This window comes from Amblyraja radiata, chromosome 15 (assembly GCF_010909765.2).
Source record: "Amblyraja radiata isolate CabotCenter1 chromosome 15, sAmbRad1.1.pri, whole genome shotgun sequence".
NCBI lineage: Eukaryota > Metazoa > Chordata > Chondrichthyes > Rajiformes > Rajidae > Amblyraja > Amblyraja radiata.
In genome coordinates, this window is record NC_045970.1 from 58,293,347 (window position 1) to 58,308,225 (window position 14,879).

Sequence of the window (14,879 nt, forward strand, 5' to 3'; positions counted from 1 at the left end):
TAATTTTATGTTTTTATTCCTTCCCAGTGAATCTGATGGCGATTGTGATCCTGTCCCGTGGCAAGTGCGGCCTCTCCAAGTGCATCACTCGTTACATGTTAGCCATGGCGACCGCGGACCTCTCTGTGCTTCTCGTTGAATTGATATGTCGTCGGATTGCTGATATGTATTGGTGGCCTCCTTACTTGACCTACACTCCTGTGTGTAAAATAATACTCTACCTGGCTCCCGTGGCGGTGGATTGTTCTGTATGGTTCACAGTCGCGTTCACATTTGATCGCTTTGTTGCGATTTCTACTAAGAATATGAAGGCCAAATATTGCACCGAGAGAACCGCGTCGATTGTTATTCTGACAGTGACCCCGTTCGTCTTCCTTCAGAACCTACCTTTGCCCTTCGCATACGTTTCTTATTTTCCAACTGAACTGAATCTGGGCTGCGCTAAAGACGTATTTTTTTATATGCATCACGAATGGATGGTGTTCTCCTGGATCGAACAGTTGTTCACCCCAGTGATTCCATTCTGCCTGATTTTGTTGTTTAACGCGCTCACCGTCAGACGTATTTCCGTGGCCAGTCGGGTCCGCAGGAGCCTCCGAGACCTCAGCGGTGGCGAGAAAAAGAAAGACCAGGAGATGGTGAACCGCAGACGGTCGGTCGTTTTACTTCTGGCAATCTCGAGCTGCTTCATCCTGCTCTGGGCCACAACGGTGGCACATTTTATTGCGCTTCGAAGTTTTAATTTGTTCTTACGCAGGTCCTGGAGAAACCCCCTGTTCGAATTTGAAAAGGTTGGATTCATGCTTCAGCTCCTGAGCTCCTGCACCAACACGGCCATTTATACCGTGACACAGCGCAAGTTCAGAGATGAGTTGGTCCGTGTGCTAACATATCCATTCCGTTGCGCTAAAAAGATAGGGCAATTGGTAAAATTATCATTAAAATAATATCACAACAAGTGAGTGGCTTGGCTATTGGATTTATGTGAAAATACAAACATTTAGTTTAAACATTAGTTTAAGAAAGTACTGCAGCGGCTGGAACAATGGAAGGTAGACAAAATGCTGGAGAAATTCAGCGGGTGAGGCAACATCGATGGAGCGAAGAAATAGGTGTTCCTTTGCTCCATCGATGCTGCCTCACCGCTGAGTTTCACCATCAATCTATTGCTTCGCCCAATAGATGGCGTGATTGTCGTATGCTGAGAGAATGGAGCAGCTGGGCATCCGACATCCAGTGCCCTCCGCTCTACTTTCAGGCGGAAGAAGGGTCCCGACCAGGAACATCATCCATCATTTGTCTCCACAGAAGCCGCATTACCCGCCGAAGCACTGCAGCAGTTTGTGCCATTCTTCGGAGTAAACCAGCATCTTCTGTTCCTTTCTTCACCACCTCTTATGGCTGCTCCTTCCATAAACCCAATAAATGTTTCTGCACTTGGTTGGAACGGTCGCCCAATTAATGATTAGGGAATTGTAACTGGGAACAAAAAAACAGTTGGCCAAATAATTTGTACCTAAATTTCCCGCCGTAGTTTACAAACTGCACAGGTTCCATTTGATTAAGAAAGAACTGCAGATGCTGGATAAATCGAATCTGGACAAATCTATCAGCGATGGTGAAACAACGTCTACGTAATGGGACTATCCGTGTGATATAGCGCGATGTGGCCATTCAGCGCATCAAGGAATCCTTGGTCATATTGCTACGCGACCTCGTTGTGTTTGACCCTGTGCTCATGCTTCCTCAAACATGACAGGGCGGCACGGTGGAGCAGCGTTGGAGTTGCTGCCTTACAGCGCTAGAGCCCCGGGTCCCGGGTTGCGCTACCTACGGGTTCATCTCTGTACGGAGTTTGTACATTCTCCCCGTGACCTGCATGGGTTTTCTCCGAGATCTTCGCTTTCCTTCCACACTCCACATACGTACAGGTTTGCAGGGTAATTGGCTTGGTATAAATTAAATTGTGCTCAGTGTGTGCAGATAATGTTAGTGTGCGGGAATCGTTGGTAGTTACAGGGTTACAGGGGTTACAGGGTTTCCTTTATTGTCATTCAGACCGAAGTCTGAACGAAATTTCGTGCCTGCAGTCATACATACATACAATCCAATAAAAACAACAATAAACACATATTAACATCCACCACAGTGAGTCCACATAGCACCTTCTCACTATGATGGAGGCAAAAGTCTTAGGGCTGCAGTCTCTTCCCTCCTCTTCTCTCTCTGCGCTGAGGCGATACCACACCGGGCGATGTAGCAAACAGTCCCGCGACTCAAACACCGCGGCCCCGGGGTGGTCGAAGCTGCCGTCCACCAGTCCTGCTGACACAGCCGCTGGCCCGTGGCCGAACCCCTGACTCAGGTCACCGCCGCCGGAACGTCATCCTAGTTGAGGCCTCCATGGGCTGAAGGGTCCGTTTCCGCGCTAAACTAATCAAACTAATGCACCGCGCTAAACTAATCACGAACAGAAACGATACGAAATTAAACTAAACTAAACATACCTGAACCAAACTGAACCAAACTAAGCTAAACTAAAATAAACAAAACTAAACTTGGTGGAGGGCCTTTTGGTTTGCCATCGTACATGTTCCTCGTTGATGAAACATAGAAACGTATAAACATAGAAAATAGGTGCAGGAGTAGGCCATTCTGCCCTTCGACCCTGTACCGCCATTCAATATGATCATGGCTGATCATCCATCTCAGTATCACGTACCTACCTTCTCTCCATGCCCCCTGATCTCTTTAGCCACAAGGGTCACCTAACTCCCTCGTAAATATAGCCAATGAACTGGCCTCAATTACATTCTGTGGCAGAGAATTCCAGAGATTCACCACTCTCTGTGTGAAAAATGTTTTCCTCAACTCGGTCATAAAAGATTTCCCCCTTATCCTTAAACTGTGATAAGGGGTAAGGATAACTGTGATACATCGGGCTTCCCCGCCTCCAGCATGATCCCAGCCCCGGGATCATTGTCGAGGGAGGTCCCCGATACATCTGACCTCTTTTGTGGAAGGTGCGACCTGTACAAAAGGATGGGTTGCACTTGAACCCGAGGGGGACCAATATCATGGCGGGGAGATTTGCAAAGGCTACTGCGGTGACTTTAAACTAGAACGGTTGGGGGGAGGGACTCACATATAGAAAGCTAGTAGACAGTGTGTGAGGCAGGAGGCAGAGTAGGGAAGCACTCAGACCCAACATGTAGGGGGGAAAGAAGAAAACAATAATAAACAGAGAATAAGAGGTGGTGGGGTTCTTAAATGTGTGAGCAGAGACACAGAGGGGTGTAAAATGGGGGTAAAAACAATAGGTAGCAAGGTGAAAAGTAAAAGTGGCAGGCAGACAAATCCAGGGCAAAAATCAAAAAGGGCCACTTTTCAACATAATTGTATAAGGGGTAAGAGCGTTGTAAAAACAAGCCTGAAGGCCTTGTGTCTCAATGCAAGGAGCATTCGTAATAAGGTGGATGAGTTGAATGTGCAGAAAGCTATTAACGATAATGATATAGTTGGGATCCAGGGTTACCAAGGCTGGGAGCTGAACATCAAGGGATATTCAATATTCAGGAGGGATAGACAGAAAGGAAAAGGAGGTGAGGTAGCGTAGCTGGTTATAGAGGCGATTAACGCAATGGAAAGGAAGAACATTCGCTTGGAGGATGTGGATCGATATGGGTAGAGCTGCGAAACACTAAGGGGCAGAAAACGCTAGTGGGTGTTGTGTACATGCCACCTAACAGTCGTCGTGAATTTGGAGATGGCATCAAACAGGAAATTAGAAATGCGTGCAGCAACGGTAAACAGTTATAATGGGTGACTTCAATCTACATATAGATTGGGTGAATCAAATTGGCAGGGGTGCTGAGGAAGGGGATATCTTGGAATGTATGCGGGATAATTTTTCTAAACCAGCATGTAGAGGAACCAACGAGAGAGCAGGCTATTCTACACTGGGCATTGAGTAATGAGGAAGGGTTAGTTAGCAGTCTTGTTGTGCGTGGCCCCTTGGGCAAGTGTGACCATAATATGGTCGAGGTCTTCATTAGGATGGAGAGTGACATGGTTAATTCAGAAACAAGGGTCCTGAACTCAAAGAAAGGTAACTTTGAGGGTATGAGGCTGAATTAGCCAAGATTGACTGGCGATTAATTCTTGAAAGGTTGACGGTGGATATGCAATGGAAGGCATTCAAAGACTCCATGGATGAACTACAAAAAGTGTTCATCCCAGTATGTCAAAAGAATAAATCAGGGAAGGTAGTGCATCCGTGGATAACAAAGGAAATCAGGGATAGTATCAAAACAAAAGATGAAGCGTACAAATTAGCCAGAAAAAGCAGCCTACCTGAGGACTGGGAGAAATTCAGTTCAGCAGAGGAGGACAAACGGCTTAATTAGGAAAGGGAAAATAGATTAGAAAATAGAAAGAAAACTGGCAGGGAACATAAAAACTGACTGCAAAGGTTTTTATGGATATGTGAAGAGGAAAAGATTAGTTAAAACAAATGTAGGTCCCTTGCAGTCAGAAACAGGTGAATTGATTATGGGGAACAAGGACATGGCGGACCAATTGAATAATTACTTTGGTTCCGTCTTCACTAAGGAAGACATAAATAATCTGCCGGAAATAGCAGGGGACCGCGGGTCAAAGGAGATGGAGAAACTGAGTGAAATCCAGGTTAGCCGCGAAGTGATGTTAGGTAAATTGAATGGATTAAAGGCCGATAAACCCGCAGGGCCAGATAGGCTGCATCCCAGAGTACTTAAGAAAGTAGCTCCAGAAATAGTGGATGCATTAGTGATAAGTTTTCAAAACTCTTTAGATTCTGGAGTAGTTCCAGAGGATTGGAGGGTAGCTAATGTAACCCCACTTTTAAAAAAATGAGGGAGAGAGAAAACGGGGAATTACAGACCAGTTAGTCTAACATCGGTAGTGGGGAAACTGCTAGAGTCAGTTATTAAAGATGGGATAGCAGCACATTTGGAAAGTGGTGAAATCATTGGACAAAGTCAGCATGGATTTACCAAAGGTAAATCATGTCTGACGAATCTTATAGAATTTTTCGAGGATGTAACTAGTAGAGTGGATAGGGGAGAACCAGTGGATGTGTTATATCTGGACTTTCAGAAGGCTTTCGACAAGGTTCCCCATAAGAGATTAGTATACAAACTTAAAGCACACGGTATTGGGGGTTCAATATTGATGTGGATAGAGAACTGGCTGGCAAACAGGAAGCAAAGAGTAGGAGTAAACGGGTCTTTTTCAGAATGGCAGGCATTGACTAGTAGGGTTCCGCAAGGCTCAGTGCTGGGACCCCAGCTATTTACAATATATATTAATGATTTGGACGAGGAAATTGTATGCAACATCTCCCAGTTTGCGGATGACACTAAGATGGGTGGGGGGGGGGGGGGCAGTGTTAGCTGTGAGGAGGATGCTAGGAGACTGCAAGGTGACTTGGATACGCTGGGTGAGTGGGCACATGCATTGCTGATGCAGTATAATGTGGATAAATGTGAGGTTATCCACTTTGGTGGCAAAAACAGGAAAGCAGACTATTATGTAAACGGTGGCCGATTAGGAAAAGGGGAGATGCAACGAGACCTGGGTGTCATGGTACACCAGTCATTGAAAGTAGGCATGCAGGGGCAGCGGACAGTGAAGAAAGCGAATGGTATGTTAGCATTCTTAGCAAAAGGATTTAAGTATAGGAGCAGGGAGGTTCTACTGCACTTGTACAGGATCTTGATGAGACCACACCTGGAGAATTGCGTAAGTTTTGGTCTCCTAATCTGAGAAAATACATTCTTGCCATAGAGTGAGTACAGAGCAGGTTCATCAGACTGATTCCTAGGATGTCAGTACTTTCATATGAAGAAAGACTGGATAGACTCGGCTTGTACTCGCTAGAATTTAGAAGATTGATGGGGGATCTTATAGAAACCTACTAAATTCTTAAGGGGTTGGATAGGCAAGATGCAGGAAGATTTTTCCCGATGTTGGGGAAGTCCAGAACAAGGGGTCACAGTTTAAGGATAAGGGGGAAACCTTTTAGGACCTAGATGGGAAAAACATTTTTCACACAGAGTAGTGAACCTCTGGAATTATCTGCCACAGAAGGTAGTTGAGGCCAGTTCATTGGCTATATTTAAGAGGGAGTTAGATGTGGCCCTTGTGGCTAAAGGGATCAGGGGATATGGAGAGAAGGCAGGTACAGGATACTGAGTTGGATTATCTGCCATGATCATATTGAATAGCGGTGCAGGCTCGAAGGGCCGAATGGCCTACGACTACGCCTGCACCTATTTTCTATGTTTCTATGTTTCTATGTTACTGATATATCCCCTCTTTGACGACTGATAGATGATGACATCTGCGAAGGCCCCCCCCCCCCCCCCCCCCCTTCCGCTATTAATGGTTCGGCTATCAACTGCGATCTTCATGTTGAAGTCATACTAAGGTTTTCCCTCACACTTTCGTAGGAGTGGGGCTCCTCTCTCTTAGGAGCTTCGCAAGGTTCCCATACTGACGCGTGTCAGACTCGGGAAGACCACTATCTTTACTGCGAAGGATCGCATCAAGTGCCCGGTTAGGTTTTGGCAGGTCCGGCCACTGTTTGCCAGCTGTCTGGACTTTGCTCCCACTGCACTTGTTTGCTTTAAGAAATTCCCGAATGTGCCAGATACCGGGCCCAAAAGACACAGCACTGGAATCCAGGCATTCTGCCAACCCACTGATACGTGAAGCACCATCTTCCCCCTCACTGCGCTCAACCTCTGAGTTCGGAGGGCTGCAGCTGGCTGCTAGCTCGCTCGCTCCAATTCGTAAGATGGTTACATCGGGCTTCCCCACCTCCAGCATGATCCCACCCCCGGGATCAGTGTCGAGGGAGGGTCCCGATACTTCTGCCAGCGATGAGCTGGCCAGTGAATGGCCAGGCTCCTGCACTCTCACACCGCCTCCTACAACTGCGGCTGGGAAAGAACAAACAGGAGGCGTCCCTCGGACCCGCGGTTCGCAGGCAACCCAGGAATCCGATTGAGGGTCACGACCCGAGACAGCCCCGTCCCCTTCCGCACCCAGGATACCCGCTCCAACAGTATCACCCAGAGAGACTGCAGCCTCCGCCACCAGGGGAGTAGCCTCACCATGGCCCACAGAAGGAGTCAGTGTTTCTGGTGTCTCGACTACTTCATCAGTCGGTGGGTCAGCACACCCCTCAGCTATTCTTGTGGCTCCAATGAGGAGCACAGGTTGGGAAACTACCCCTACACTCCAGATTCCCCCTTCAGGTTGCCACCGCTTGTCCTCCATTCCAGGGGGCATGTTTCCAGGGGAGCTAACCCCAGCAACTAGTGCGATAACACGCTCGGAACGTCACCGCTCTCGACAGGGGTGGAAGGTCTCGAGGGAGGTTGCCTCCTGAAATTGAGCCCAGGGCCGTGCTTTCCCTCAAAGGGACCACGCCTTCTCTGTGTCCCGCTGAAGTGCGGCGGTAGGGTGACCTCCACAAAGGAATAGTCCTCTGCCTCCACACTACCAGTTGTCTCTTTTTCATCCCCATGTTCAGCCTCCGCAGCTCCCTTCTGAACCTCCCTTGCCCCATTCTGAACCTCCTCAATTCCTTGCTGAACCCCACCAGGTGCCTCCTGGACCTCACTGTGACAAACAGGCACCCTTCAGGTGGTTTGGGGGTGTGGGCGTGGCCTCATCAGCTTGCGGGTGACTTGCTTGGAGGTGTTTATTCTTCCACTTGGAATTATTCCCCCTCTGCATCTGCCACCCCCCCCCCCCCTCCCCCGCGCCTCTCCGTCATCCGACGCCGCAGGTACAGGACATCGGGGGCGGGGGGGGGGGGGGGGGGGAGGAAGTACTGCCCTGGGCTGCCTAGGTGGACCTGGCAGACCCATATGGGTGAGCAGCGCCGCTCCGTGTCACCGAAGTCAACTGGGAGCCCCGGATGGGCCAGCGGTGCTTTCCTGGGCAGCTGCATTGGGATTTTTCGCAGCAGCCCGGCGATTGGGTCAATCGATGCGGACGAGTCGGAACCACTTGCACGCATGACACCGCCCCCCCCCCCCCCCAACTCCAACGCACGCGGTAGGGGATCCATCATGCTCCACGAACAAGCGTCCCTCTGCGCCCGACCCCGTTCACACCTTCATAAACACCCGCCTCTTAAATCTCAACATCCCTTTAGAACGCCTTCACGCCAGGGCTGCGCAAGCCTAGTCAGCCTAGACCGCACCTCCCCAATCTTTGCCAGGTGTGGAAGGAGGAGTGCGTCCCGGGTGAAAGTGGGAACGCAGTGCTGGAGAACCGGTCTCACGGTGGACAGCCACGGTTCAATCTGATTACAATCTGATTACAATCTGGTTTGGGAATTGCTTTGCCCAGGACAAGAAGGCTCTGCAGAGAGTAGTGCGTTCGGCCGAACGCACTATGGGAACTTCACTCGTCCCTCTGCAAGAACTATACATCAGGAGGTGCAACTCCAGAGCCAATAAGATTATGGGAGACCCCTTCCACCCCTGCAACTTTCTGTTCCAGCGGCTACGTTCAGGCAAACGCCTCCGTTGCCATGCTGTGACAACGGAGAAGGTTGAGAAGGAGTTTCTTCCCAGAGGCCGTTAGGACTGTAAACTCCTATCTCACCAGGGACTAACTTTACCGTACCAATTTACTGCTTTTTAAAAAAAATGCAGTTTTTCCCCCATTTTTCCTCCCGCCCACAATATTTAATATGTAAAAGAATATGTGATTCTGTTCCATTCTGTTTGTAGTTTGGCTGGTTATTTGTTTGTTCGTTTTGTTTTTTTGCACAAAGTCCGCGAGCATTGCCACTTTTCATTTCACTGCACATACCGAGCAAGTATATGCCCCCACGCCCATCTTCTCTGCCGAGAACATCTCTTGGGAGGCTTTTCTCAGGCCTTCCCAGCCTCCGGAATTTGCTGGATTCGAAAAATATCTTCTCTTAGTTTAAGCCCAGGCGACCTGCCCTGGGCACATCGGTATGGGAGCAGGGTTATGGTGCTAGAAACGATATAAACACCGCCACTTTCCGACTCCCGGTCTCCAGGTACGAGTGGCAATCCACCAGCCACTGCTGCTCTCGCGGCCCTCCAGAAAAACGCTGGAATTCCCGCACTGAATGGAGATATCCTTTAAAAAGGAAAGTTTCCGCAGTCCAACGTTAGGTCAGACTTCGAACTCTCGCTGCCTCTGTCCCCCTTCTTCCGACAAAAAAACTTTTGAAAGGTCGTTTCGAAACTTCTCAGCGTCGGAGCAGAGATTCACACCACCCCGTGGAGCCTGGCGACCGTGGAACTACGGAGAGAAGGTGACGTTTCGGGTCGAGACCCTTCGGCAGACTGATGTGGGGGTGGGGGTGTGGGAAGAAGAATGGAAGAGGCGGAGAGAGTGGGCTGGGAAGGGGAGGGGATGGAGGGAGAAAGCAAGGACTACCTGAAATTGGAGAAGTCAATGTTCATACCGCTGGGGTGTAAACTACCCAAGCGAAATATGAGGTGCCGCACCTACACTTTGCGGTGGGACTCACTATGTTCTGAGCCTCTTCAGTGGCCAGAATGCGTTACGTAGATTAAGGCACAATAATTAAGCCAGCTCCCCTTATGGTCCAGTGGTCGGATTCGATTTCCGTTCAGTGAGTCTCATAATGTTGGCAGAGTTGACATATGGACACTTGGAGGAGTGTATTATCACTTATTTTATTAGCTGTTGGTTTGTGAACGACAAAGTGCACGAGCAATGTTTGTTTTTAGTACAAGATATCTTCATTTTAATTCATAATTGACAGAATATTATATTTTCTTCACAGTTTTCGAGGGAAGAGGAGAAATATGTAGATAGAAAGTTTCCCCTCCACCAGCCCCAATTTTGTAGTATCAGGTGAACATTATGCGGCTTGCTGCCTCTTGAGTGCAAATGAACAGCAGGCAGTATCTCTGCAGGAAAACGATAGATGACATTTCTGGTCAGGATCCTTCTTCCGTCTGAAAGTAGGGCGAGGCCACTGGATGCAAGAGTAGGCCAGAACGAGGCAGGGAAAGCAACAGATGACTAGTAAATGAAGGAGCCCATAATCGCCCATTGTTGGCTGGAGAATAAGTGGTAACAAACAACTACAATGATGACTAGCTTGGGGGAGAATGGTGAGAGAAAGGGCATCAAGCGACAAACGAGATGCTGTTCCTCCAGTTTTTGCGTGGCCTCGCTCTAACAGTTGAGGAGGACAACGATAGAAGGGTTTATAAGGGAATGGGAAGAGGTGTTAAAATGTTTGCCCACCGGGGAACGTAAAGGTAAATGCGGAAATTGATTTATCACCGTACATGGGAGCCACAGAGTCAGAGAGCCATAGAGTGATACAGTGTGGAAAGAGGCCCTTTGAGCCAACTCGCCCACACCGGCCAACACAATACCAGATACACCAGTCCCACTTGCCTGCGCTTGGTCCATATCCCTCCAAATCACTCCTACCCATGTACCTGTCTAACTGTTGTTAAAGATGGGATAGTCCCAGACACAACTACCTCTTGTCGCAGCTTGTTCCGTACAACCACCACCCTTTGTGTGAAAAATTTTCCCCACCGAATCCGATTAAATATGCTTCCCTTCTCCTTGATCCTATTTCCTCTGGTCGTCAATTCACTGGGCAAACGACTCTGTGCATCTAACCGATATATTCATCTCATGATTTTGTATTTCTGGCTCTCCTCACCTATAGCTTTACTTTCGATAGAAGTTTTCCGCATACAGAATGTATTTTAATCACGGTATCTGTATGAAACTTTACACAATCCACATCATCCGCTGCTAAAACAGCAGATTCTCTTTAAACCGAAAACCTCGTCAATGAGCAATGGTACGTTTTTTCAATGATGAAAGGAAATCATCAAACAACACGTTGAACCTATTCAACTGAAAATCTTCACTCGTTTTAAAAACAATATGTTCCAGGCATATGTATACATATTCGTGAACACACAGAAGTTGGATGATTGAACTGAGCACGTGGGATACGTACAAGAGGTGAGACTCAATTGAGCCCATGAACCTACTAAGCAGCTGGGCGTGCCCGACAGGGCGAATGGACATTCAATGTTCACAAATAAATGCTGTCTTTTCACATTAACCCTACAGCAAAGCAACGCATGAAGACCAGCTGGTCACTCGTTTTTGTTATATTATTTTAACTTACACTTTACCGATTTAAATATCTTTCCAGTGCAAATGATCGGATAAGTCAGCACACGGAACAGCTCCTCTCTGAACTTGCTCTGGGTCACGGTGTAAATGACCGTGTTGGTGCAGGAGCTCAGCAACTGAAGCATCAGTCCAACCCTTTCCAATGCGGCGAAAGGGTTTCCCCAGGCCTTGCGCATAAACAGTTTTAAACTTCGATACGCAATGAAATGTGCAACACTTGTGGCCCAGAGCAGGATGAAGGAGCTCGAGATTGCCAGAAGTAAAACGACCGACCGTCTGCGGTTCACCATCTCCTGGTCTTTCTTTTTCTCGCCACCGCTGAGGTCCCGGAGGTTCCTGCGGACCCGACTGGCCACGGAAATACGTCTGACGGTGAGCGCGTTAAACAACAAAATCAGGCAGAATGGAATCACCGGGGTGAACAACTGTTCGGCCCAAGAGAAGACCAACCATTCAGTATGAACGTAAAAATGTACGCTTTTGAGGCAGCCGTGCTCTCCACCCATTCCGAGATAAGAAGTGTATGCAAAGGGCAAGGGTAGATTTTTGAGACAGATGAACGGGCTCACTGTCAGGATAACAATCGTCGCGGTTCTGTCGGTGCAATATTTGGTTTTCATTTTCTGAGTTGAAATCGCAACAAAGCGATCAAAGGTGAAAGCGACTGTGAACCATACAGAACAATTCACGGTGACCGATGCAAGGTAGATTGTTATTTTGCACACAGGAGTGTAGGGCAAGGAGGCATGCCACCAATACATATCAGCAATCCGGTGACATATCACCTCACAGAAAATCACAGAGAGGTCCGCGGTAGCCATGGCTACCATGTAACGAGTGATGCACTTGGAGAGGCCGCACATGCCACGGGACAGGATCACAATCGCCATCAGATTCACTGGGAAAGAGTGAAAACAGAAACTGATTAATTGTGTGGTGTACAGGTTGGTGGGACAGAGCAGACAGAGTAATTTAAACCGGTGTCGCCAGTGGTAGAGACTGTTTATTTAACGAATCAATATTTGGGTCAATCATCTGTCAATCGTTTGCCAGAAAGATGTTCATTCAGTAAATTATTAAATTCCTGATTACCAAAAGTAGTGGGATTGCCTTATGTAGAAAATAATTACATAAAGATGAAAATATTGGTACAAGAGGCAATCCGATTTTGGAAATCAGGAATTTAATCTGCAAATGGTTATAATTCCACTTACCAAGATTAGTGGGATTGCCTTTTGTACTAAACTTCACAACATTATGCCAATCGTTTGATGTTGATGTAAAATATAGAATATTTTCAAGCGGTCAGTCAGTGTCTCTAAAAAAATGGAATTAGCAATCCAAAGTACCGTCTATCAAATCAGAATTAAGAGGGGATCCCCCAAATATCCAATATGTGATTTCAATTTCATAATGGTACATTCAAATGCGCAGTGTCGTTTTTATTGCTGAGACGTGGGCGACATTTGCGACGGGTCATTGAGTCAATCGTGGTCTGGATTAACGCGGTCTGTTTTCCATTGGGCCTTTCGAGAATGCATCTCCCAACACGAGGCCAAGGAAAGGGATTCAGTGAAGCGCAGTAAATATAATTACAAACACCCTTCACAAACACGGCTAACAACATAACGGGCAAGTGTTTTCTGCCGAACAGCGGGCGGACCTGTGTACTGCACCTGACAAGAGCCAATGCTGCAGTATCTCAGTGGCGCAAGTAATATCTCTGGAGGCCAAAGATAGGCGACGTAGTAAAATCAATACGGGCATTGATTTTAGTAAAAAGCCGTGAGGGCTACATTTCTGCCAGCTTCAATGAGCGGCATCCATCACATATACCAACGCGCTACCTCGCTCCTAAGGTGGATATCGCTTACTTTATTTCAGTTTAGGGATTCAGCGCGAAAACACTACCACCGGCCCACCTAATCCGCACCGATCGCGCACACTCACAACAGCCGACACACACAAGGGACTATTTATTTTACTTTTATGGAGCGTGGGAGCAAACCAAAGATCTCGGGGAAAACACAAAAGGATACGGGGAGAACGTACAAACTGCGTACAGACACGCGCTTTAAGACAGTTGCTCTAGCGCTGCGCCAGCGTGCCGCCCTAACCCCTGGGCTACTCGCTATGTCCTCTTAACCTTTAATATTCTGCGCTTTTGTTACATGAGATGTGCCGACAATTACCTACCAGGGATACCGATTGCTGCCACTATCGGATAATACACGTCCTATTTTTACCTCGATCGGAATACCGTGCATTTTAATGCGAGGGTCCAGGCGATCACTCATTGTGCTGCCGCTCAGCGGTTGTCAGCGAAACAAACAAATATCTGGCATATTTATAATGTATATAAAGGGAAAAACAGGCAACGAGATTACATCCCTGTGGACATTACTTACACACTTTTGAACAAACGTCTACTGTTTTCCCTGTAATACTCAAAATCATGTTATTCTTAAACTGTGGCCCCCTAGTTCTGGACTCCCCCAACATCGGGAACATGGTTCGTGACCCTAGCGTGTCCAAACCCTTAATAACCTTATACGTTTAAATAAGATCCCCTCTCATTCTTCCAAATTCCAGAGTGTACAAGCTCAGACGCTCCATTCTCTCAGCAATTAACAGCCCCACCATCCCGTGAATTAACCGCGTGAACGAACGCTGCATTCCCTCACTAGCAAGACTGTTGGATCGGCTAGATGCAGGAAAAATGTTCCGGATATTGGGAAAGTCCGGAAACAGATGTCCCAGTTTAAGAATAAGTGGTAGGCCATTAAGAAACATAGAAACAGAGAAATCGGTGCTGGAGTAGGCCATTCGGTCCTTCGAGCCAGAACCGCCATTCAATGTGATCATGGCAAATCATCTAAATCACTACCCCGTTCCTGTTTATTCCCCATATCCCTTGATTCCTTCAGGCCCAAGAGCTAAATCTAACTCTCTCTTGAAACATCCAGTGAATTGTCCTCCACTCTATTATGTGGCAGAAAACTCCACAGATTCACAACTCTCTGGGTAAAAATAGAATTTCCCTCATCTCAGTCCAAAGTTACCTATCCTTATTCTTAAACTTTGACTCCCTGTTCTGGACTCCCCCAACATCGGGAACATGTTTCCTGCATCTAGCCCATCCAACCCTTTTAGAATAGTATGTTTCTATAAAATTCCCTCTCATCCTTCAAAATACCAGTGAATACAAGCACACTCAACCCATTCTTTCATCATATGCCAGTCCCGCCATCGGGGGAAATAACCTGGAGAACCGATGCTGCACTTCCTCAATAGCAATCAAGTCCTTCCACAAATTAGGAAACCAAAATCATTCACAAATGCGGTCTCAACAGGGCCCAAAACAACTTAGGACTGAGATAAGAAAAATCTGTTTCACCCAGAGAGTTGTGAATCTGTGGAATGCTCTACCACAGAAGGCAATGGAGGGCAATTCACGGGAAGTTTTCACGAGAGAGTTAGATTTAGCTCGGTCCAAAAAGACTTCCCTCTTATCCTTAAACTGTGACCCCTAGTTCTGGACTTCCCCAACATCGGGAATAATCTTCCTGCATCTAGCCTGTCCAACCCCTTAAGAATTTTGTAAGTTTCTATAAGATCCCCCCTCAATCTTCTGAATT